This window comes from Tachypleus tridentatus, chromosome 8 (assembly GCF_004210375.1).
Source record: "Tachypleus tridentatus isolate NWPU-2018 chromosome 8, ASM421037v1, whole genome shotgun sequence".
Taxonomy (NCBI): domain Eukaryota; kingdom Metazoa; phylum Arthropoda; class Merostomata; order Xiphosura; family Limulidae; genus Tachypleus; species Tachypleus tridentatus.
This window is the reverse complement of record NC_134832.1, coordinates 61,283,881-61,308,215: the sequence shown is the minus strand read 5'-3', so window position 1 is coordinate 61,308,215 and position 24,335 is coordinate 61,283,881.

Sequence of the window (24,335 nt, the reverse complement as noted above, 5' to 3'; positions counted from 1 at the left end):
AAAATATGCTCTGGTTATAAGGTTTTACATGGCAGAGAGTAAAGAATCTGGTTATAAAGACTTACATTGCAGAGAGTAAAGAATCTGGTTATAAAGTTTTACATTGCAGAGAGTAAAGAATCTGGTTATAAAGTTTTACATTGCAGAGAGTAAAGAATCGCCTTCTTTTTAACTTCATTGTTCCATGGTTTGTTAGCTGTCACCGTTCTTGAAACTCTGTTGGTTTTGTGTTACATTTATTTACCTATCTGTCTATTTAAATAACTTTATTCTTGCAGCTCCGTTGGTTTGTTATTATCTTTCTATCTATATGTTGTTATTTGTGTGACTTCGTTATTTTTGTTTCTTTAGTAAACCATATAAAGAGCTATATAACTAATTGTTGTTGGGGTTTTTTAAAGTGTTTTTATTCATTCATCTAAAATCACATATATTTTACACACATATCTCTCAACATCTGTTCGTAAAACACAAAAATAGTGAGCATAAGTGAAGATCTATGAAGCTGTGTATTTCGAAGACGAGATAACATAAAGAAACAGATAAAACAACGATACGCAAATTATTGGTGTTAATTAGTTAGGAACAGTCAATATAACGATTCTCATTCGTATAAGATAAAACAATTCAGCTGCGACTGTCTTAAATATTGTTGTGAGGAACGTGTATTTTACGTTTCATTTACAAAGAATTTTCCACATAATAAAAACTTAGCTTTACTGAAATATTGAGGTTTATCAGTGTTATGGCCCAACATGGCCAGGTTGTTAAGGCACTTGATTCGTGGGTTCAAATCCGCTTCATACCAAAATCCTCGCCCCTTCAGTCGTGGGGCGATATAATGTGACGGTCAATCCCACTATTCGTTGGTAAAAGAGTAGCCTATGGGTTGTCGGTGGGTGGTGATGACTAGCTGCCTTCTCTCTAGTCTTACACTACTAAATTAGGGACGGCTAGAGCAGATAGCCCTCGTATAGTTTTGCGCGAAATTCAAAAACAAGCAAACAAATACCTCGGTTGCGCTTTATATTTTTGAATAGTTCTAAGCAAGTTTTTGTAGTTTTCTTCAAGTTTTTTCTTAAAATATTTTTAAAATATTTCCATGTTGAAATTTTTTTAAGAATTAGTTTAGGAATAAAAGTTATAAAGAATTTACGGTTTTATTTGGAACCTCTTTCAGCGTTTAAAACACCAATCTGTCATTAATTTACTTCTAGGAAAGATATTGCTGGGCTTACTCTGACTAGCTAGGCCTGTGACTAGCCCTTTTATATTTTATTTGTAATATATGTATATAACGACGCAATTCTTCATCCTACTTTTAGTTCTCAACCATCTGATCACGATCCATAGAAAGCCCCTGGTGGCTAAGGAGTAAGTTTGAAAGACTGTGATATTAAAATTTATTCTCGGTGGCCACAGCACAGATATTCTTTTATGTAGCTCTGCGCTTAAAAACAAAACAAATTTTAATAATCGATCCATAGAGCAGAAAAAGAAACAACTATTTAACTCCACACTTGCTTATGGTTGCGTGAAATATTTATGACTTTTGTTGCGTTTTAGCTGAAAGGATTGTCAAAGTCCGATGCAATCCATTTTACAATAAAATGTGTGTCTGATGGATTCTTTTGTATAACCCTAAACCCATGAATATCCAAAGGATGATGATTTTTATTTGTGTGTGTGTTTTTTATATATCATAAAGACGTGTTTTGATTCTTTACATCATAAGGTAAGCGAAAATTTGTCTAGTTCAAAGGTTTCTTTCTAAGTGTAGACGAAGTTGCTTAGGAACTGTTGTACGAATTGGGAAGGTTTAGAATGACAATTATTTTCTGACTTTCTAAATAACTTGGTTTCTTTTGGATTTTGCGCACAGCTACACGAGAACTATTTGTACTAATCATCCCTAATTTAGTGGTGATAGCCAGAGGGAAGGCAAATAGTCAACACTGACCATCACGTGGTGATAGCCTAGAGGGAAAGCAAATTGTCAACACCAACCATCACGTGGTGATAGCCTAGAGAGAATGCCAATAGTTAACACCAACCAACGCGTGGTGTTAGCCTGGAGGGAAGACAAATAGTCAACACAATTATCACATGGTGATAGCCTAGAGGGAATGCCAATAGTTAACACCAACCATCACGTGGTGTTAGTCTAGAGGGAAGACAAATAGTCAACACCAGCCATCATGTGGTGTTAGCCTAAAGGGAAGACAAATGGTCAACACCAACCACCATGTTGTGTTAGCCTAAAGGGAAGACAAATAGTCAACACCAACCATCACGTGGTAATAGTCTAGAGGGAAGACAAATAGTCAACACCAACCATCACGTGGGGATAGTCTAGAGGGAATGCCAATAGTTAACACCAACCATCACGTGGTGTTAGCCTAGAGGGAAAACAAATAGTCAACACCAACCACAACGTTGTAATAGTCTAGAGGGAAGACAAATAGTCAACACCAACCATCACGTGGTAATAGTCTAGAGGGAAGACAAATAGTCAACACCAACCATCACGTGGTGATAGCCTAGAGGGAATGCCAATAGTTAACACCAACCATCACGTGGTGTTAGTCTAGAGGGAAGACAAATAGTCAACACCAACCATCACGTGGTTATAGTCTAGAGGGAAGACAAATAGTCAACACCAACCATCACGTGGTGATAGCCTAGAGGGAAGGCAAAGAGTCAACACAAACCGTCACCAGCTCTTAGGCTACCCTTTTTTACCGACGAATAGTGAGATTGACCGTAACTTTATTACGCTACGGCTGAAAGGGTAAAAATGTTTGGTGACAAGATTTTGAATCCGCCAACTTCAAACTGAGTCACTTTGATTTAAAATTGTCATTGATTGTAGTTACTGTAATGGCCGCAAGATGGCAGATGGAAACACCTAATCATTGTCTCTTTGAAAGAAATAACAAAAACTAGCTGTATTGAGGTATAATATGAAATTATTTGAGTTTAGGATGGATGTATACCTTTCATAAATCCGAGTATCAAGTTATATACAACTTTTATTATATCATTGAAAATTAGGGACGATTAGCGCAGATAACCCTCGTGCAGCTTTGAGCTAATGTCCGAAACAAACAAACTGCAGTTTTACGTTACCAACCAATAGCTAAAGTCAACGTAGTTCGTAGCAATTGTACGTATATAAAAGTGTATCTTAAAAAAAAACTTCTCAGATTTGGTTCAATGCTCAAGAAGTGGTGAAAAGTCTTTAGGGCCTCAGAACCACGAAAGCTAAGTATTTACTGTTTATTATAGAATTGATCTTGTATGCTAGGAGGTCTGAATGCTAAGCTTTATAAGAAAAGTAAAATGAATGACACAATAATAATGATCAACGTATAGAGTCTTGGACAAAATATGCAAGATCACTATTATTACGACGGAATACAGATACTCTTAGTGTTGTCAAACTGAGAAATATATGTAACTTGTATAATGAGATAGGCCCTGAGAACATCATGAGCGATGTCTCAGAACAGCAAACGATTTTATCAGACATCTGTAAAAAGAAGTGTAAATCAGTATTTCACCTTTCACAACAAAGCTTCATCAAAACATATATAATGACAAAATAGAGAATCAAATTATTACAAATAGCGTCTGTAACCTTATGCCAGTTCATGTTAAATATTTAGTTCTAGGTTGGTCTTCCTCGTACTCTAATAACTTTCACAAAAAGATGTGGCATACTGTCAATAAGGTTATTGATGTAATCCACCATGATTTCATCACAGCTTTTCTCTAGAATGTGCTGCAATTCACTTAAGTAGCTGGTTTAGGGTCGTGGTTAGGAATTTGCCAGCTCAATTCTACCTAGTAGTTCTAAATGGTATTGCAATCTAGAAACTTTGCTGGTCATGGCAGTCTTGAAAAGTCTTCCTGGTCGAGATAATCCCGTACAGTGCGTGCACTTTGACCAGTAACATTATCACCCTGGAACACAATGTTATTGCCAAACCTTACCCTAGCATATAGCAAAAATATTGTCTCTATGTGATGTTTGTGAAAGAAGCCACTGACGTTCTCCTGAAAAGCAGTTTCTCTGCTATGAAAAATAGCTGCCTAAAAATGTACTGCACCACCTCTTGAGTGTGTTCCCTGTGGGAAAGACATTCTTCTTTCGTCTGTTTTCCAGGCAGACAACGAAAGCAAATTCTACCACCAGCTTTAACAAGTCGGAACTAGGTTTAATCCGAAAAGATGACATGCTATTAATGTCGTGTCTTAACTGTAAGTTGGTATAATTTATTGCCTTAGTAACACGGCAGTGAATTTTTGGTTAGTATCGATTTACAAATAGCCTTTCATGAATATTAACTTTCTTGGGTCCTTCTTCTGTTCACCGTTCTTCTGGTACCTTGGAATGAATGTGCTCATGCCACTCTTATTGTAAGACTCTTTTCGATCTTGAAATGCTTATCTGATCAAAACACAGTCATCTCAAGCAGAAGTTTTGTGATGTATACCAATAACCTTTCCTAGAACATCATTTCCTGTGGACTGATGACGTTTCACGATTCTCGATACAGTAAGCTACGGGTACCCTACTGTTTTGGTAATGTTCTTTTGCTTCATGCCATTCTTGGACAGTGAAACAATTTGACGCCCTGTAACTTCCTGCATGTGACAAAACATGACTCTACACCCACTCAGTAAAGAAAACAAAGCAATGATCTGTTTCAAAAGAGATTGTATCAAAAGCACACCCTCTTATACAAATTAGATGCGTGTGTGCCTTTTGACGAACTACTACAGAGCGGAATAATAACTTGATCATATTTGTCCAATCATACGCTACCTTCTCTGTTACTAATATTGCATTTACTCAGTAACTACTCCATCTGTGTTGAAATAACATCAATATAGAACAGTAAGCAAACATTCTGGCGAAAACTGTATGTGGATGAAAGCGTATCTATTAAATTTTCCATCAATTTTCATTTTATTATATATCATGGTGTTAAAGAAAATTACACTTTCAATATAAAACATGAGCAATAAATGTATTAACATGTTCTATATGGAACTTCTCTTCGTAAGATATATAATGTTGGCTTATAATCGTTGAATGTAGTAGTAATAATCAAAAAAACAACATAAACCGGCAAACTATGAAACTGAGTTAGCAAGAGAAATTATCACCTTTTATTTTTCACCACATACACAATAATTTACCAAAAGATTCATTCACTTCATCTTGTTTCCTGATGATAATCAAGTTGAAACAATGATATAAGCAAAACAACGCTAGTGTAGTCCTCCTCGTCGAATTAGAACAACTGTACAAAAAGAACAAAGATAATGTAGTACTTCTCGTTCAGATAGAACAAAGATACAAAAAGAACAACGTTAATGTAGTCCTTCTCTTTCAGTTAGAACAAAGATACAAAAAAAAACGCTAATGCAGTCCTTCTGGTCAAGCTAGAACAACAGTACAAGAAAACCAACGCTAATATAATCCTTCTCGTCGAATTAGAACAATAGTACAAATAGAACAACGCAAATGTAGTCTTTTTTGTTCTGTTAGAACAAAAATACAAAGAGAACAATACTAATGTAGTCCTTCTCGTTCAGATAAAACAAAGATACAAAAAGAGCAACGTTAATGTAGTCTTTCTCGTTCAGGTAGAAGAAAGATACAAAAAGCACAACGCTAATAAAGTTCTTCTGGTCGAGATAGAACAACAGTACAAGAAAAACAATGCTAGTGTAGTCCATCACGCAGAGTTGAACAACGGAACAAAAAGACCAACGCAAGTGTAGTCCTTCTCGTTAAGTTAGGACAACAGAACCAGAAAAACAACGCTAGTGTAATCCTTCTCATTTAGTTAGAACAACGGTATAAAAAAACTAATGTAATCCTTCTCGTTCAATCAGAAAAAATTTCAAAACGAACAACGCTAATGTAGCCCTTCTCGTTCAGGTAGAACAAATATACAAAAAGAACAACGCTAAGTAGTCTTTCTCGTTCAGGTAGAACAAAGATACAAAAAGAACAACGTTAATCTTGTTCTTTTCGTTCAGGTAGAACAAAAATACATAAAACAACGCTAATGTAGTCTTTCTCGATCAGGTAGAACAAAGATACAAAAAGAATAACACTAATGTAGTCCTTCTCGTTCATTTAGAACCAAAATACAAAAACAACGCTAATGAAGTATCTCTGGTCAAGCTAGAACAACAGTGCAAGAAAAACAACGCTAGTGTAGTCCATCTAGCAAAGTTAGAATAACGGTACAAAAAGACCAATACTAATGTAATCCTTCTCGTCGAATTAAAACACAAATACAAAAAGAGCAACTCTAATGTTGTTTCTCTATTTCGGGTAGAACAAAGATACAAAAAGACCACTGCTAACGTCGCCCTTCTCGTTCGGTTAGAACAAAGATACAAAAAGAACAACGTTAATGTAGTCCTTCTCCTTCAGTTAGAACAAAGATACAAAAAGAACAACGCTAATGTAGTTCTTCTGTTCAAGCTAGAACAACACTACAAAAAACAACACTAGCGTAGTCCTTCTCGTCCAGGTAGAACAAAGATACAGAAAGAACAACGCTAATGCAGTTTTTCTCGTTCAGGTAGAACAAAGATACAAAAAGAACAACGTTAATGTTGACCTTCTCCTTCAGGTAGAACAAAAATACAAAAACAGCAACGTTAATGTAGTCCTTCTCGTTGAAGTATAACAAAGATACAAAAAAAAACAACGCTAATGTAGTCCTTCTCTATTAGGTAGAACAAAGAAACAAAAAGAACAACCATAATGTAGTCCTTAACTTTCAGGTAGAACAAAGATACAAAAAGACCAATGCTAATGTCGTCCTCCTGGTTCAGTTAGAACAAAGATACAAAATGAACACCGCTAATGTAGTTCTTCTGGTCAAGCTAGAACAACACTACAAAAAACAACACTAGTGTAGTCCATTTTGCCAAGTAAGGACAACAGAACAAGAAAAACAACGCAAATGTAGTCCTTTTCGTTTAGCTAGAACAAAAATACGAAAAGAACAATGCTAATGTAGCACTTTTCGTTCAGATAGAAGAAAGATACAAAAAGAGAAACGTTAATGTAGTCTTTCTCGTTCAGGTAAAACAAAGATACAAAAAGAACAATGTTAATGTAATACTTATCATTCAGGTAGAACAAAGATACAAAAAGAATAACACTAATGTAGTTCTTTTCGTTCAGGTAGAACAAAAATACAAAAAGAACAACACTAATGTAAAATTACACGTTGAGATAGAACAAAGGTACAAAAAGAACAACATTAATGTAATCCTTCTCTTTCAGGAAGAACAAAGATACAAAAAGAAACACGCTAATGCACTCCTTCTCGTTCAGTTAGAACAAATATACAAAAAACAACGCTAATGTAGTCTTTTTGTTCAAGCTAGAACAACAGCACAAGAAAAACAATGCTAGTGTAGTACTTCTCGTTGAATTAGAAGAACGGTACAAAAAGAACAAAGATAATGTAGTCCTTCTCTTTCAGTTAGAACAAAAAATAAAATGAACAACGCTTGTGTAGTCCTTCTAGTTCAAGTAGAACAAAGATACACAAAGAACAACGTCAATGTAGTCCTTCTTTTTCAGGTACAACAAAGATACATAAAACAACGCTAATGTAGTCTATCACGCCAAGTTAGAACAACGGTACAAAAAGATCAACGCAAGTGTAGTCCTTCTCGTCAAGTTAGGACAACAGCACAAGAAAAACAACACTAGTGTAGTCCATTTTGCCAAGTAAGGACAACAGAACAAGAAAAACAACACTAGTGTAGTCCATTTTGCCAAGGTAGGACAACAGAACAAGAAAAACAACGCAAATGTAGTCCTTTTCGTTCAGCTAGAACAAAATACGAAAAGAACAATGCTAATGTAGCACTTTTTGTTCAGATATAACAAAGATACAAAAAGAGAAACGTTAATGCAGACTTTCTCGTTCAGATAAAACAAAGATACAAAAAGAACAATGTTAATGTAATACTTATCGTTCAGGTAGAACAAAGATACTAAAAGAACAATGTTAATGTAGTACTTATCATTCAGGTAGAACAAAGATACTAAAAGAACAATGTTAATGTAGTACTTATCATTCAGGTAGAACAAAGATAGAAAAAGAATAACACTAATGTAGTCCTTCTCGTTCATTTAGAACCAAAATACAAAAACAACGCTAATGAAGTATCTCTGGTCAAGCTAGAACAACAGTGCAAGAAAAACAACGCTAGTGTAGTCCATCTAGCAAAGTTAGAATAACGGTACAAAAAGACCAATACTAATGTAGTCATTCTCGTCGAATTAAAACACAAATACAAAAAGAGCAACTCTAATGTAGTTTTTCTATTTCGGGTAGAACAAAGATACAAAAAGACCACTGCTAACGTCACCCTTCTCGTTCGGTTAGAACAAAGATACAAAAAGAACAACGTTAATGTAGTCCTTCTCCTTCAGTTAGAACAAAGATACAAAATGAACAACGCTAATGTAGTTCTTCTGTTCAAGCTAGAACAACACTACAAAAAACAACACTAGCGTAGTCCTTCTCGTCCAGGTAGAACAAAGATACAGAAAGAACAACGCTAATGCAGTTTTTCTCGTTCAGGTAGAACAAAGATACAAAAAGAACAACGTTAATGTTGTCCTTCTCCTTCAGGTAGAACAAAGATACAAAAAGAACACCGTTAATGTAGTTCTTCTGTTCAAGCTAGAACAACAGTACAAGAAAAACAACACTAGTGTAGTCCATTTTGCCGAGTTAGGACAACAGAACAAGAAAAACAACACTAGTGTAGTCCATTTTGCCGAGTTAGGACAACAGAACAAGAAAAACAACGCAAATGTAGTTCTTTTCGTTCAGCTAGAACAAAAATACGAAAAGAACAATGCTAATGTAGCACTTTTCGTTCAGATAGAAGAAAGATACAAAAAGAGAAACGTTAATGTAGTCTTTCTCGTTCAGGTAAAACAAAGATACAAAAAGAACAATGTTAATGTAATACTTATCGTTCAGGAAGAACAAAGATACAAAAAGAAACACGCTAATGCACTCTTTCTCGTTCAGTTAGAACAAATATACAAAAAACAACGCTAATGTAGTCTTTTTGTTCAAGCTAGAACAACAGCACAAGAAAAACAATGCTAGTGTAGTACTTCTCGTTGAATTAGAACAATGGTACAAAAAGAACAAAGTTAATGTAGTCCTTCTCTTTCAGTTAGAACAAAGATACAAAAAGAGCAACGTTAATGTAGTCTTTCTCGTTCAGGTAGAAGAAAGATACAAAAAGCACAACGCTAATAAAGTCCTTCTGGTCGAGATAGAACAACAGTACAAGAAAAACAATGCTAGTGTAGTCCATCACGCAGAGTTGAACAACGGAACAAAAAGACCAACGCAAGTGTAGTCCTTCTCGTTAAGTTAGGACAACAGAACCAGAAAAACAACGCTAATGTAATCCTTCTCATTTAGTTAGAACAACGGTATAAAAAAACTAATGTAATCCTTCTCGTTCAATCAGAAAAAATTTCAAAACGAACAACGCTAATGTAGCCCTTCTCGTTCAGGTAGAACAAATATACAAAAAGAACAACGCTAAGTAGTCTTTCTCGTTCAGGTAGAACAAAGATACAAAAAGAATAACACTAATGTAGTCCTTCTCGTTCATTTAGAACCAAAATACAAAAACAACGCTAATGAAGTATCTCTGGTCAAGCTAGAACAACAGTGCAAGAAAAACAACGCTAGTGTAGTCCATCTAGCAAAGTTAGAATAACGGTACAAAAAGACCAATACTAATGTAATCCTTCTCGTCGAATTAAAACACAAATACAAAAAGAGCAACTCTAATGTTGTTTCTCTATTTCGGGTAGAACAAAGATACAAAAAGACCACTGCTAACGTCGCCCTTCTCGTTCGTTTAGAACAAAGATACAAAAAGTACAACGTTAATGTAGTCCTTCTCGTTCAGGTAGAACAAAGATACAAAAAGAAATACGCTAATGTAGTCCTTCTCGTTCATTTAGAACCAAAATACAAAAACAACGCTAATGAAGTATCTCTGGTCAAGCTAGAACAACAGTGCAAGAAAAACAACGCTAGTGTAGTCCATCTAGCAAAGTTAGAATAACGGTACAAAAAGACCAATACTAATGTAGTCCTTCTCGTCGAATTAAAACACAAATACAAAAATAGCAACTCTAATGTAGTTTTTCCATTTCAGGTAGAACAAAGATACAAAAAAACCAATGCTAATGTCGCCCTTCTCGTTCGGTTAGAACAAAGATACAAAAAGAACAACGTTACTGTAGTCCTTCTTTTTCAGTTAGAACAAAGATACAAAGACAACAACGTTATTGTAGTCCTACTCGTTCAGGTAGAACAAAGATACAAAAAGTACAACGCTAATGTAGTCCTTCTCTTTCAGGTAGAACAAATATACAAAAAGAACAACGCTAATGTAGTCCTTTTCGTTCTGGTAGAACAAATATACAAAAAGAACAACGTTAATGTATTTCTTCTCGTTCAGGTAAAACAAAGTTAGAAAATGAACAACGCTAATGTAGTCTTAATCGATCGGGTAGAACAAACATAAAAAAACAACGCTACTGTAGTCCATCTCGCCAAGTTAGAACAACGGGACTAAATGAACAATGCAAATGTTGTTCTTCTCGACGAATTAGAACAAAAATACAAAAAGAGCAACGCTAATGTAGTTCTTCTCGTTCAGGTAGAACAAAAATACAAAAACAAATACCCTAATGTAGTCCTTCTCTTTCAGGTAGAACAAAGATACAAAAACAGCAAGGTTAATGTAGTCATTCTCGTTGAGGTAGAACAAAGATACAAAAAGAAAAACGCTAACGTAGTCTTTCTCGTATAGGTAGAATAAAGATACAAAAAGACCAATGCTAATGTCGTCCTTCTGGTTCATTTAGAACAAAGATACAAAAAGAACACCGCTAATGTAGTTCTTCTGGTCAAGCTAGAACAACATTACAAAAAACAACACTAGTGTAGTCCTTCTCGTCCAGGTAAAACAAAGATACAGAAAGAACAACGCTAATGTAGTTTTTCTCGTTCAGGTAGAACAAAGATACAAAAAGAACAACGTTAATATTGTCCTTCTTTTTCAGGTAGAACAAAGATACAAAAATAACAACGTTAATGTAATCCTTCGCGTTCACTTAGAACAAAGATACCAAAAACGCTAATGTAATCCTTCTGTTCAATCTAGAACAACAGTACAAGAAAAACAACATTTGTGTAGTGCATTTTGCCAAGTTAGGACAACAGAACAAGAAAAACAACACTAGTGTAGTCCATTTTGCCAAGTTAGGACAACAGAACAAGAAAAACAACGCAAATGTAGTCTTTCTCGTATAGGTAGAACAAAGATACAAAAAGACCAATGCTAATGTCGTCCTTTTGGTTTAGTAAGGACAAAGATAGAAAAAGATCACCGCTAATGTAGTTCTTCTGGTCAAGCTAGAACAACAGCACAAGAAAAACAACGCTAGTGTAGTACTTCTCGTTGAATTAGAACAACGGTACAAAAAGAACAAAGATAATGTAGTCCTTCTCTTTCAGTTAGAACAAAAAAACAAAATGAACAACTCTTATGTAGTCCTTCTAGTTCAAATAGAACAAAGATACACAAAGAACAACGTTACTGTATTCCTTCTTTTTCAGGTAGAACAAAGACACAAAAAGAGCAACGTTAATGTAATCCTTTTCGTTCAGTTAGAACAAAGATACAAAAAAACAACGCTAATGTAGTCCTTCTGGTCAAGCTAGAACAACAGTACCAGAAAAACAACGCTACGTTAGTCCATCTCGCCAAGTTAGAACAGCTGTACAAAAAGACTAACGCAAGTCTAGTCTCTCTCGTCAATTTTGGACAACAGCACAAGAAAAACAACGCTAGTGTAGTCCTTCTCGTTGAATTAGAACAATAGTACAAAAATACAACGCAAATGTTGTCCTTCTCGTTCAGTTAGAACAAAGATACAAAAAGAATAACACTAATGTAGTTCTTTTCGTTCAGGTAGAACAAAAATACAAAAAGAACAACACTAATGTAAAATTACACGTTGAGATAGAACACAGGTACAAAAAGAACAACATTAATGTAATCCTTCTCTTTCAGGAAGAACAAAGATACAAAAAGAAACACGCTAATGCACTCCTTCTCGTTCAGTTAGAACAAATATACAAAAAACAACGCTAATGTAGTCTTTTTGTTCAAGCTAGAACAACAGCACAAGAAAAACAATGCTAGTGTAGTACTTCTCGTTGAATTAGAAGAACGGTACAAAAAGAACAAAGATAATGTAGTCCTTCTCTTTCAGTTAGAACAAAAAATAAAATGAACAACGCTTGTGTAGTCCTTCTAGTTCAAGTAGAACAAAGATACACAAAGAACAACGTCAATGTAGTCCTTCTTTTTCAGGTACAACAAAGATACATAAAACAACGCTAATGTAGTCTATCACGCCAAGTTAGAACAACGGTACAAAAAGATCAACGCAAGTGTAGTCCTTCTCGTCAAGTTAGGACAACAGCACAAGAAAAACAACACTAGTGTAGTCCATTTTGCCAAGTAAGGACAACAGAACAAGAAAAACAACACTAGTGTAGTCCATTTTGCCAAGTTAGGACAACAGAACAAGAAAAACAACGCAAATGTAGTCCTTTTCGTTCAGCTAGAACAAAATACGAAAAGAACAATGCTAATGTAGCACTTTTTGTTCAGATATAACAAAGATACAAAAAGAGAAACGTTAATGCAGACTTTCTCGTTCAGATAAAACAAAGATACAAAAAGAACAATGTTAATGTAATACTTATCGTTCAGGTAGAACAAAGATACTAAAAGAACAATGTTAATGTAGTACTTATCATTCAGGTAGAACAAAGATAGAAAAAGAATAACACTAATGTAGTCCTTCTCGTTCATTTAGAACCAAAATACAAAAACAACGCTAATGAAGTATCTCTGGTCAAGCTAGAACAACAGTGCAAGAAAAACAACGCTAGTGTAGTCCATCTAGCAAAGTTAGAATAACGGTACAAAAAGACCAATACTAATGTAGTCATTCTCGTCGAATTAAAACACAAATACAAAAGAGCAACTCTAATGTAGTTTTTTCTATTTCGGGTAGAACAAAGATACAAAAAGACCACTGCTAACGTCACCCTTCTCGTTCGGTTAGAACAAAGATACAAAAAGAACAACGTTAATGTAGTCCTTCTCCTTCAGTTAGAACAAAGATACAAAATGAACAATGCTAATGTAGTTCTTCTGTTCAAGCTAGAACAACACTACAAAAAACAACACTAGCGTAGTCCTTCTCGTCCAGGTAGAACAAAGATACAGAAAGAACAACGCTAATGCAGTTTTTCTCGTTCAGGTAGAACAAAGATACAAAAAGAACAACGTTAATGTTGTCCTTCTCCTTCAGGTAGAACAAAGATACAAAAAGAACACCGTTAATGTAGTTCTTCTGTTCAAGCTAGAACAACAGTACAAGAAAAACAACACTAGTGTAGTCCATTTTGCCGAGTTAGGACAACAGAACAAGAAAAACAACACTAGTGTAGTCCATTTTGCCGAGTTAGGACAACAGAACAAGAAAAACAACGCAAATGTAGTTCTTTTCGTTCAGCTAGAACAAAAATACGAAAAGAACAATGCTAATGTAGCACTTTTGGTTAAGATAGAAGAAAGATACAAAAAGAGAAACGTTAATGTAGTCTTTCTCGTTCAGGTAAAACAAAGATACAAAAAGAACAATGTTAATGTAATACTTATCGTTCAGGAAGAACAAAGATACAAAAAGAAACACGCTAATGCACTCTTTCTCGTTCAGTTAGAACAAATATACAAAAAACAACGCTAATGTAGTCTTTTTGTTCAAGCTAGAACAACAGCACAAGAAAAACAATGCTAGTGTAGTACTTCTCGTTGAATTAGAACAACGGTACAAAAAGAACAAAGTTAATGTAGTCCTTCTCTTTCAGTTAGAACAAAGATACAAAAAGAACAACGTTAATGTAGTCTTTCTCGTTCAGGTAGAACAAAGATACAAAAAAGCACAACGCTAATAAAGTCCTTCTGGTCGAGATAGAACAACAGTACAAGAAAAACAATGCTAGTGTAGTCCATCACGCAGAGTTGAACAACGGAACAAAAAGACCAACGCAAGTGTAGTCCTTCTCGTTAAGTTAGGACAACAGAACCAGAAAAACAACGCTAATGTAATCCTTCTTATTTAGTTAGAACAACGGTATAAAAAAAACTAATGTAATCCTTCTCGTTCAATCAGAAAAAATTTCAAAACGAACAACGCTAATGTAGCCCTTCTCGTTCAGGTAGAACAAATATACAAAAAGAACAACGCTAAGTAGTCTTTCTCGTTCGGTTAGAACAAAGATACAAAAAGTACAACGTTAATGTAGTCCTTCTCGTTCAGGTAGAACAAAGATACAAAAAGAAATACGCTAATGTAGTCCTTCTCGTTCATTTAGAACCAAAATACAAAAAAACAATGCTAATGAAGTATCTCTGGTCAAGCTGGAACAACAGTACAAGAAAAACAACGCTAGTGTAGTCCATCTAGCAAACTTAGAACAACGGTACAAAAAGACCAATACTGATGTAGTCCTTCTCGTCGAATTAAAACACAAATACAAAAATAGCAACTCTAATGTAGTTTTTCCATTTCAGGTAGAACAAAGATACAAAAAAACCAATGCTAATGTCGCCCTTCTCGTTCGGTTAGAACAAAGATACAAAAAGAACAACGTTAATGTAGTCCTTCTTTTTCAGTTAGAACAAAGATACAAAGACAACAACGTTATTGTAGTCCTTACTCGTTCAGGTAGAACAAAGATACAAAAAAAACAACGCTAATGTAGTCCTTCTCTTTCAGGTAGAACAAATATACAAAAAAAGAACAACGCTAATGTAGTCCTTTTCGTTCTGGTAGAACAAATATACAAAAAAGAACAACGTTAATGTATTTCTTCTCGTTCAGGTAAAACAAAAGTTAGAAAAGAACAACGCTAATGTAGTCTTAATCGATCGGGTAGAACAAACATACAAAAAAAAACAACGCTAATGTAGTCCTTCTCGCCAAGTTAGAACAACGGGACTAAATGAACAACGCAAATGTAGTTCTTCTCGACAGAATTAGAACAAAAATACAAAAAAAGAGCAACGCTAATGTAGTTCTTCTCGTTCAGGTAGAACAAAAATACAAAAAACAAATACCCTAATGTAGTCCTTCTCTTTCAGGTAGAACAAAGATACAAAAACAGCAAGGTTAATGTAGTCATTCTCGTTGAGGTAGAACAAAGATACAAAAAGAAAAACGCTAATGTAGTCTTTCTCGTATAGGTAGAACAAAGATACAAAAGACCAATGCTAATGTCGTCCTTCTGGTTCATTTAGAACAAAGATACAAAAGAACAACGCTAATGTAGTTCTTCTGGTCAAGCTAGAACAACATTACAAAAAAACAACACTAATGTAGTCCTTCTCGTCCAGGTAAAACAAAGATACAGAAAGAACAACGCTAATGTAGTTTTCTCGTTCAGGTAGAACAAAGATACAAAAGAACAACGTTAATATTGTCCTTCTCCTTCAGGTAGAACAAAGATACAAAAATAACAACGTTAATGTAGTCCTTCGCGTTCACTTAGAACAAAGATACAAAAAAACGCTAATGTAATCCTTCTGTTCAATCTAGAACAACAGTACAAGAAAAACAACATTTGTGTAGTGCATTTTGCCAAGTTAGGACAACAGAACAAAAAAACAACACTAATGTAGTCCATTTTGCCAAGTTAGGACAACAGAACAAAAAAACAACGCAAATGTAGTCTTTCTCGTATAGGTAGAACAAAGATACAAAAGACCAATGCTAATGTCGTCCTTTTGGTTCAGTAAGGACAAAGATAGAAAAAAAGATCACCGCTAATGTAGTTCTTCTGGTCAAGCTAGAACAACAGCACAAGAAAAACAACGCTAGTGTAGTACTTCTCGTTGAATTAGAACAACGGTACAAAAGAACAAAGATAATGTAGTCCTTCTCTTTCAGTTAGAACAAAAAAACAAAATGAACAACTCTTATGTAGTCCTTCTAGTTCAAGTAGAACAAAGATACACAAGAACAACGTTAATGTATTCCTTCTTTTTCAGGTAGAACAAAGATACAAAAGAACAACGTTAATGTAATCCTTTTCGTTCAGTTAGAACAAAGATACAAAAAAACAACGCTAATGTAGTCCTTCTGGTCAAGCTAGAACAACAGTACCAGAAAAAAACAACGCTACGTTAGTCCATCTCGCCAAGTTAGAACAACTGTACAAAAGACTAACGCAAGTCTAGTCTCTCTCGTCAATTTTGGACAACAGCACAAGAAAAACAACGCTAGTGTAGTCCTTCTCGTTGAATTAGAACAATAGTACAAAAAATACAACGCAAATGTAGTCCTTCTCGTTCAGTTAGAACAAAATACAAATAGAAAATGGTAATGTAGTCCTTCTCGTTCAGTTAGAACAAAGATACAAAAAGAATAACTTCTTCTCTTCTTTAAGCCACGGATCTCCTCAGCTTAACACGATTTTACGTTATTGCAAGTGCTCTTCACCAGACTCTTCTAATCATTCAAAGCGGCCCAAATCAAATTTACCAACTTTAGACAGCCAGAAATTTTAACAACTGACGTATTCTCAGCGGTAATCAATTTTAGCGTCATTTGGTTTGGTTTGTTTTGAATTTCGCGCAGAGATACTCGAAGGCTACCTACACTACCGTCCCTACTTTAGCAGTGTGACACAAGAGGAAAGGAATCTAACCATCAACACCCACCGCCAAACTCTTTGGTTACTCTTTTACCAACAAATAGTGGAACTGACCGTCCCATTATAACCCCCACGGCTAAAAGGGTGAGCACGTTTGGTGCGACGAGATTCGAACACGCCACCCTCGGATTAGAGTCGAACGCCGTAACACGCTTGGCCATGCCGGGCCGTACTTCAATTGCTAAGATATTACATAATTAATTTATTTAATGTAGATTGTGCTTAATAGCATTTTTCATATATTATAGTAAATAATTCAGAAAGACAAATAAACATAAAATTGTATTTAAAATATAATAACATTGTACTTTTCTCATATTTTTGAAGTTATTTGTAGAAATAAAATAAATAACAAATATCCACACAAAAATTTAACAGCTCATGATCTAACAATTAATAATCTTAATTATTACATTTCACTAGATGTCAGGGCAGTTTAGGTGTATGATGTGACCGTTATATTGTTTTAAATAGATAAATAATTTATGTACAACTTCACTTCAAGAACAAGAAGTAAATAATAAAACAATTAAATTGATTTTTATCAAATAACCTGAAACTTTAGACAATTGAAAAGGTTTGTGAAACAGGAATTGGCCTATAAATTAACTTAACACCACTGTGTTCTTTAGTAGCAAATTATATATTAATATGTTTTTTCGGTTGTAGTTTTCAGTGGGGTCGAGCCCAACAGCTGTGTGGGTATGCGTGATGCTATACTTCATGGCTTAGGATCCGTATAGTGTCCTTCCTATTAATTGTATACCCACACAGTGAGTTGGGGGTGAAAGTGGAGAGTGAGGTTCTTGAAATGTCCACTTAACGTTGGTTCATCACTCCGGGATACTTGTACTGCCCAGGAGGAACCATTCCACCTTTACTGGCCTCTAAGTATTCTTAAAATAGAAAAAAAAAACATAATGTGCATTAAGTAGCCTCATATTTTAAAAGAAAAAAAATATTTATTGTGGTTAAAATTGGTATTTTAGGATATTCGTTATCTGCCACTAGAAGGGGAGCAGTTCAATTTCTTCGTTTTTTATCAGAACAAATCAGTTAGAACAAAGATACAAAAAAGCAAACCTAATATAATCTTTCTCGTTCAGGTAGAACAAAGATACAAAAACAACAACGCTAATAAAGTCCTTCTTGTTGAGTTAGGACAACAGAACCAGAAAAAAAACGTTAGTGTAGTCCTTCTCGTCAATTAGAACAACTGTACAAAAGAACAACGATAATGTAGTACTTCTCGTTCAGTTAGAACAAAGATACAAAAAAACAACGCTAATGTAATCCTTCTGGTCAAGCTAGAACTACAGTACAAGAAAAATAACGATCGTATAATCCTTCTCTTCGAATTAAAACATTAGTACGAAAAGAACAACAACTCAAATGTAGTCTTTTTAGTTCTGTTAGAACAAAATTACAAAAAGTATAGTGCTAATGTAGTCCTTCTCGTTCAGGTATAAAAAAGATACAAAAAGAACAACGCTAATGTAGTTCTTCTCCTTCATGTAGAACAAAGAAACAAAAAGAACATCGTTAATGTAATCCTTCTCATTCAGATAGAACAAAAATACAAAAAGAACAACGCTAATCTAATCCTTTTCGTTTAGTTAGCACAAAAATACAAAAAATATCGTTAATGTAGTTCTTCTAGTTCAGGTAGAACAAAAATACAAAAAAAACACGAATGTAATCTTTCTCGTTCAGGTAGAAGAAAGATACAGAATGAACAACATTAATGCAGTCCTTCTCGTTCAGTTAAAATAAATATACAAAAAACAACTCTAATGTAGCCCTTCTGATCAAACTAAAAGAAGATTATAAGAAAAATAACGCTAGTGTAGTCCATCTCGCAGAATTAGAACAACGGAACAAAAAGAACAAAGATAATGTAATCATTTTCGTTCTGTTACAACAAAAATACAAAAAGAACAATGCTAATGTAGTACTTCTCGTTCAGGTAGAACAAAGATACAAAAAGAGCAACGTTAATGTAGTCCTTCTCATTCATTTAGAACAAAAATACAAAAAATAACGCTAATGTAGTCCTTCTAGTTCAAGTAGAACAAAGATACACAAAGAACAACGTTAATGTAGTCCTTCTTTTTCAGGTACAACAAAGATACATAAAACAACGCTAATGTAGTCTATCACGCCAAGTTAGAACAACGGTACAAAAAGATCAACGCAAGAGTAGTCCTTCTCGTGAAGTTAGGACAACAGCACAAGAAAAACAACGCTAGTGTACTCCTTCTCGTCGAATTAGAACAACAGTAGAAAAAGATCAACGCAAGTGTAGTCAATGTCGTCAAGTTAGTCCTTTTCGTTCTGACAGAACAACGGTACAAAAAACAACGCTAATGTAGTCCTTCTCGTTCAAATAGAACAAAAAATACAAAAGAACAAGCTAATGTAGTCCTTCTCGTTCAAGAAGAACAAAGATACAAAAGAGCAACGTTAATGTAGTCCTTTTCCTTCAGGTAGAACAAAGATACAAAAAGAAATTCGCTAATGTAGTCCTTCTCGTTCATTTAGAACCAAAATACAAAACACCACGCCAATGAAGTATCTGTGGTCAAGCTAGAACAACAGTGCAAGAAAAACAACGCTAGTGTAGTCCATCTAGCAAAGTTAGAACAACAGTACAAAAGACCAATACTAATGTAGTCCTTCTCGTCGAATTAAAACACAAATACAAAAGAGCAACTCTAATGTAGTTTTCTATTTCAGGTAGAACAAAGATACAAAAGACCAATGCTAATATCGCCCTTCTCGTTCGGTCAGAACAAAGATACAAAAAGAACAACGTTAATGTAGTTTTTCTCGTTCAGATAGAACAAAGATACAAAAAGAAATACGCTAATGTAGTTCTTCTCGTTCATTTAGAACAAAATACAAAGAACAATGCAAATGAAGTATCTGTGGTCAAGCTAGAACAACGGTACAAAAAAAACAACGCTAGTGTAGTCCATCTAGCAAAAGTAAAAACAACGGTACAAAAGACCAATTCTAATGTAGTCCTCCTCCTCGAATTAAAACACAAATACAAAAAGAGCAATTCTAATGTAGTTTTTCTATTTCAGGTAGAACAAAGATACAAAAAGACCAATCCTAATGTCGCCCTTCTCGTTCGGTTAGAACAAAGATACAAAAAGAACAACGTTAATGTAGTCCTTCTCGTTCAGTTAGAACAAAGATACAAAAGAGAACAACGTTAATGTAGTCCTTCTCGTTCAGGTAGAACAAAGATACAAAAGAACAACGTTAATGTAGTCCTTTTCCTTCTGGTAGAACAAATATACAAAAAGAACAAAGTTAATGTATTTCTTCTCGTTCAAGTAAAACAAAGATACAAAAAAACAACGCTAATGTAGTCTTACTCGTTCAGGTAGAACAAACATAAAAAAAAAAAAACAACGCTAATGTAGTCCTTCTCGTCAAGTTAGAACAACGGGACAAAAATAACAATGCTAATTTTGTTCTTCTCGACGAATTAGAGCAAAAAAACCAAAAGAACAACCATAATGTAGTCCTTAACTTTCAGGTAGAACAAAGATATAAAAAGAACAATGCTAATGTGATCTTTCTCGTATAGGTAGAACAAAGATACAAAAAGAACAACGCTAATGTAGTCCTTCTCTGTTCAGGTAGAACAAAAACAAAAAAAGAACAACCATAATGTAGTCCTTAACTTTCAGGTAGAACAAAGATACAAAAACAACAACGCTAATGTAGTCTTTCTCGTTAGGTAGAAAAAGATACAAAAACACCAATGCTAATGTAGTCCTTCTCGTTCAGTTAGAACAAAGTAGCCAAAAGAACAACGCTAATGTAGTTCTTCTGGTCAAGCTAGAACAACAATACAAAAAAACAACACTAGCGTAGTCCTTCTCGTCCAGGTAGAACAAAGATACAAAAAGAACAACGCTAATGTAGTTTTTCTCGTTCAGGTAGAACAATGATACAAAAAGAACAACGTTAATATTATCCTTCTCCTTCAGGTAGAACAAAGATACAAAAAAAACGCTAATCTAGTCTTTTTGTTCCAGCTAGAACAACAGCACAAGAAAAACAACGCTAGTGTAGTACTTCTCGTTGAATTAGAACAACGGTACAAAAAGAACAAAGATAATGTAGTCCTTCTCTTTCAGTTAGAACAAAAAAACAAAATGAACAACGCTTATGTAGTCCTTCTAGTTCAAGTAGAACAAAGATACACAAAGAACAACGTTAATGTAGTCCTTCTTTTCAGGTAGAACAAAGATACAAAAAGAGCAACGTTAATGTAATCCTTTTCGTTCAGTTAGAACAAAGATACAAAAAAACAACGCTAATGTAGTCCTTCTGGCCAAGGTAGAACAACAGTACCAGAAAAACAACGCTACGTTAGTCCATCTCGCCAAGTAAGAACAACGGTAGAAAAAGACTAACGCAAGTCTATTCTCTCTCGTCAATTTTGGACAACAGCACAAAGAAAACAACGCTAGTGTAGTCCTTCTCGTTGAATTAGAACAATGGTACAAAAGAACAACGAAAATGTAGTCCTTCTCGTTCAGTTAGAACAAAGATACAAAAAACAATAACTTCTTCTCTTCTTTAAGCCACGGATCTCCTCAGCTTAACACGATTTTACGTTATTGCACGTGCTGTTCACCAGACTCTTCTAATCATTCAAAGCTGCCCAAATCAAACTTACCAACTTTAGACAGCCAGAAATTTTAACAACTGACGTATTCTCAGCAGTAATCGATTTTAGCGTCATTTCGTTTGGTTTGTTTTGAATTTCGCGCAAGAAGAGATATTCGAAGGCTACCTACGCTATCCGTCCCTAATTTAACAGTGTGACACAAGAGGAAAGGAATCTAACCATCACCACCCACCGCCAAACTCTTTGGTTACTCTTTTACCAACAAATAGTGGAACTGACCGCCCATTATAACCCCCACGGCTAAAAGGGGTGAGCATGTTTGGTGCGACGAGTTCAGACACGCCACCCTCGGATTAGGAGTCGAACGCCGTAACACACGCTTGGCCATGCCGGGCCGTACTTCAATTGCTAAGATATTACATAATGAATTTATTTAATGTAGATTGTGCTTAATAGCATTTTTCATATATTATAGTAAATAATTCAGAAAGACAAATAAACATAAAATTGTATTTAAAATATAATAACATTGTACTTTTCTCCTTATTTTTGAAGTTATTTGTAGAAATAAAATAAATAACAAATATCCACACAAAAATTTAACAGCTCATGATCTAACAATTAATAATCTTAATTATTACATTTCACTAGATGTCAGGGCAGTTTAGGTGTATGATGTGACCGTTATATTGTTTTAAATAGATAAATAATTTATGTACAACTTCACTTCAAGAACAAGAAGTAAATAATAAAACAATTAAATTGATTTTTATCAAATAACCTGAAACTTTAGACAATTGAAAAGGTTTGTGAAACAGGAATTGGCCTATAAATTAACTTAACACCACTGTGTTCTTTAGTAGCAAATTATATATTAATATGTTTTCGGTTGTAGTTTTTCAGTGGGGTCAGGCCCAACAGCTGTGTGGGTATGCGTGATGCTATACTTCATGGCTTAGGATCCGTATAGTGTCCTTCCCAATAATTGTATACACACAGTGAGTTGGGGGTGAAGGTGGAGAGTGAGGTTCTTGAAATGTCCACTTAACGTTGGTTCATCGCTCCGGGATACTTGTACTGCCCAGGAGGAACCATTCCACCTTTACTGGCCTCAAGTATTCTTAAAATAGAAAAAAAACATAATGTGCATTAAGTAGCCTCATATTTTAAAAGAAAAAAAAATATTTATTGTGGTTAAAATTGGTAATTTTAGGATATTCATTTATCTGCCACTAGAAGGGGCAGTTCAATTTCTTTCGTTTTTTATCAGAACAAATCAGTTAGAACAAAGAAGCACAAAAAAACAAACCCTAATATAATCTTTTCTCGTTCAGGTAGGAACAAAGATACAAAAACCCAACGCTAATAAAGTCCTTCTCGTTGAGTTAGGACAACAGAACAGAAAAACAACGTAATGTAGTCCTTCTGGTCAAGCTAGAACAAATGTACAAAAAAAAAATGCCAGGTTAGTCCATCTCGCTTCAAAGTCAAAACAAAGGTACAAAAAAAGACCAAAGAAAATTTAGTTTTTCTCGTAAATTTAAGGACAACAGCACAAGAGAAACAAAAGCAAGTGTAGTCCTTACTCGTCAGAATTAGAACAACGGTACAAAAAAAGAACAACGATGTATAACCCTTCTCGTTCAGTTAGAACAAAATAAAAAAAAAAAAAAGCTAATGTTGTCCTTCTCTTTCAGGTAAAACAAAGATACAAAAAAGCAACGCTAATGTAGCCTTTATCGTTCAGGTAGAACAAAGATACAAAAAAAGAAACGCTAATGTAATCCTTCTGATCCAGCTAGAACAAAAGAGCAAGAAGAACAACGCGTAATGTAGTTCATAGAACCATGTTAGAACAACGGTTAAAAACCAATGCTAATGAAGTCCTTCTCGTCGAATTAGAACAAAAATACAAAAAGAGCAACGCTAATGTAGTCCTTCTCGTCGGATTAGAACAAAAATACAAAAGAGCAACGCTAATGTAGTCCTTCTCATTCAGGTAGAGAACAAAGATACAAAAGAACAACGCTAATGAGGTCCATCTCGTTCGGTTTGAACAAAGATACAAAAGAAAAAAACGTAATGTAGTCCTTCTCGTTCAGTAGAACAAAGAAACAAAAGATCAACATTAATGTAGTCCTTCTCGTTCACATAGAACAAAAAATACAAAAACAACGATAATGTAGTCTTTCTTGTTCAGGTAGAACAAATATACAAAAAACAACGCTTATGTAGTCTTCTGATCAAGCTAGAACAACAGTACAAGAAAAACAATGCTCGTGTGTTGTCCATCACGCCAAGTTAGAACAACGGTCAAAAAAAAGACCAATGCTAATGTAGTCCTTATCGTCGAATTAGAACAAAAATACAAAAGAGCTACGCTAATGTAGTCCTTCTCGTTCAGGTAAAACAAAGATACACAAAAGGCCAACGCTAATGTAGTCCTTCTCGTTCAGTTAGAAAGAAAGATACAAAAGAACAACGCTAATGTAGTCCTTCTCGTTCAGTTAGAACAAAGATACAAAAAGAACAACGCTAATGTAGTTTTCTCGTTCAGGTAGCAACAAAGATACAAAAAACAACGCTAATGTAGTCCTTCTGGTCAAGCTTGAAGCAACAGTACAAGAAAAAACAAAGCTGGTGTGTAGTCCTTCTCGTCGAATTAGAACAACGGTAGAAAAGACCAACAGAAGTATAGTCAATGTCTTCAGATTAGAACAACAGCACTAGAAAAACAACGCAAATGTAGTCTTTTTCGTTCAGTTAGAACAAAAATACAA